The sequence below is a fragment of the Xiphias gladius genome, chromosome 11 (assembly GCF_016859285.1).
Source record: "Xiphias gladius isolate SHS-SW01 ecotype Sanya breed wild chromosome 11, ASM1685928v1, whole genome shotgun sequence".
Lineage (NCBI taxonomy): Eukaryota > Metazoa > Chordata > Actinopteri > Istiophoriformes > Xiphiidae > Xiphias > Xiphias gladius.
Window position 1 is genome coordinate 18,852,165 of NC_053410.1, and position 3,026 is coordinate 18,855,190.

Consider the following 3,026-nt stretch of genomic DNA (forward strand, 5'->3'; position numbering starts at 1 on the left):
TACTCAAGTAGCCCCAGCTGACCGATCACAGCTCTTGTGGTGTTCAAGCGGCCCCCGTTGCCCTGACGTGTTGGTAAATCCACCTTTTACTCTGTCACACGGTGCTTTCTTGTCTCTCACTGTTGACTGTCCACAATATAAGTCCTAGTTGAAGCAACACAGCATCGTTTGTCCATACAAGAATTCAGGGGGAAATTATTCTGTTCTCTGTCTTTGGGAACCAGAGCGTAATTTCATTAAAATAAATGGGATAAAATTTAAAATAGATGGCTGGTAGTTCTAAATCTTTTTAGGAGAGAGTGCACCACAGATTTTAGTAAAGGTAGGGGGGAGGGATGCTCACTAAGCACCTAATCCACCACATTCTTGTTAGGGGTCCGAGTCTGAATTCAGGCAGGCTTCAATGCCATGCACTGTGATAGCAGGGGTTGCAAAAGGCTGAGGTAATTGGATTGGAATACGGCATTGGGTGTCAGACAACAAAAGATATCCATCTCTCTCATGGCCGTTCAGCTCTTTTGTTGCCGGCTGGAATTTATTTGGTCATTCACTCCACTCTTCCAAGCCCAGCGAGGACAGAAGAACAGGAGCAGGCCACCAGGACTGGCTCAGTCTGGTGGTCTCGCATGCGGGCCAGTGGAGTCACAGCGCCTGTGCAGCCTGTGTGTGAGAATGTGTGAACCACAGATCCCCCAAAGCCCAGGGGTCATTTGTGTGATCATTACCATAATCACATTAAGGCTGCAGGAGATTAGCACCATGGCCTCAGAGGAGAAACCCTGTCTGTGCTCAATGACGACTATAGACCATGCTTATAGGGAAGAGCTAACACACTGCTTAGATACCTATTAGCTGTACGATAGACAGGGAAAGTGGAATCAAGTTTAAGAGCTGCATAAAACAAGGTGGCTTCCTTCCTTCCTAGATAACGTGTTATCTGCAAATTTAAAATAATGTTTTTCCATAGATATAGACATCAGACATCTTTCATAAAACACATTTTTAATACGTACACACATTTTGGACATCTTGTTTAAATGTATGACATGAACAAGATGAGTAAAACACATTTCGATGTTGTAACTAATGGCCATATCTGACTTTTTCCCTCAGAGAAAAACATGATGTCAAACTTATTTGTTCTCTTAATTACAGTGATCCAGTTGGATCATATATCTCATGGTTTCTCCTCAGTGAACTTCAGTACCAGGACTCCTCTCCCCCACCTCCGTCATCATCCCAACACAAGCATCACCTCTGGGCAGGTCATGGGGGCACAGTAGACAGGATCCTGTAACCCCCCAAATCAATCTACAATCTCTAGACTCAATTTTGACTTTAGCCATCAAGGCAAAAAAAAAAAAAAAAAAGAGGAAAAAAAAAGTTCGCTAGGGTTAAAAACTTCTCCAATTAACCCTAATTACCCAGAGAGGGCATTTCAGTGAGGCCTGTAACCTGAGATGTCTATCAGTTCAGGGACTGAGGCGGACGGGGAGGAAGCCGTACCTTTCATCTTGAAGTTCAACCACAGGAAACGTGACGTCTGAATAGTGAAAGTAGTGATTTAAGACTGTGGAAATAACATTCAGAAGTTTCCTTCTTTGAATATGAATTTATTTTTCCCCAAAACTACACCTACTACTGCAACTACTAAACGAGGTCCTTCAAGACAAATACCTGCAGAAGCTACCGTCCACATCTTTGTGTCCGAGGCACCTAAACTAAAGATAGGACAAGCCTTGCTTCTGCACTTGTGCGGTTTCTAACAAAAATAGTAAGAAAATGCCAGAGCCATGCTTATCAGGTACAAATGCACACAAGTGAGACATGTGACACCCTCATAAACAGCTATAAAGTGTGATGGTGAAACATTATATAGTTACTGATTGATAAACTCCTCTTTCTGCAATGCCGCAGTCCCTGACTGTGTTTCCTTGGTTGTGACCCATTGAATGACCTGTGTAATTGGTCCACACAAATCACTAACCGCAGGGGCAGAGGGGGTTCTCATCCTCTCACATGAATGTGTGTGTAGTCACCGATCCACTTCACAGACTAGCTTCTTGCAGAGATACACCTGGTCGCAATTGCCCTTCGACACCATAAGGATACCGGGGAAATAATATCTTTCAACAATCTGTCAGTGTATTTCTGTGGGCATATCAATGAATTAATCTGGGTCTCACTCACACTAATATCCATCCTGGTATTATGTTTAACCATAAACTAGAGGTTGATTGTTGGAAACAGCATTAGATTGCAAGTAATTTAAAATGCGTGACATTCCTCAAGCAGGCATAAAACCTGCGGGTCTGCCACTCTGGGGCACTGTTGTGTGCACTCCTGATACCATCATGTTGTTAGTTTTCACATTCAGAGTTGATCTAGATTTTAATAACTGAAATATACGTAATTTTTTTTTAAAATCAGAAAAACATGCAAAAAACGTGTAGATATTGAATATTTTCTGCTCTGGAATTTATTGCTCCTTCTCCAAGGCTTGCATTACATGAGGAAAGATGTCTAACATACCATGCATTTAACAAAATGCCCTTGACTCAGCTACTGGCCTTGATGCGAGCTCATTTTGTAATCCAGATGATTTAGTGCGTTATCCAATGGCAGACATGTAGAGGAAAGTAAAACCAGCTAAACTTCCAACCTTGTTAGATGACATAAATCTTTATGAGGTAAAATAATAGTATAAGTTGTGGTGAGAATAGTATGCAACTAACGCATGATGCAGGAAGATAAGGTCTCTTGAAGGAGGGGAGAGACATAAATTGATGCTTGTCTGAAAATATAATTCATTTATGTTTGGGTTTGTGGTTGTGATGACTTATGATTATCAATATGACTGCGGGCCATAGTTTATTTCCACTTTTATTTTCCAACACATCACTGCCAAAGAGTCCTTCGAAGCGATCTTGAGTGTATGATTGTCCTCACATTGTGAAAGGGGCGGGCTCACTGTGCTCGGCTCATGAATATGGAGGCCCCAGGGCTCCGCAGACACTCCCCTCGCG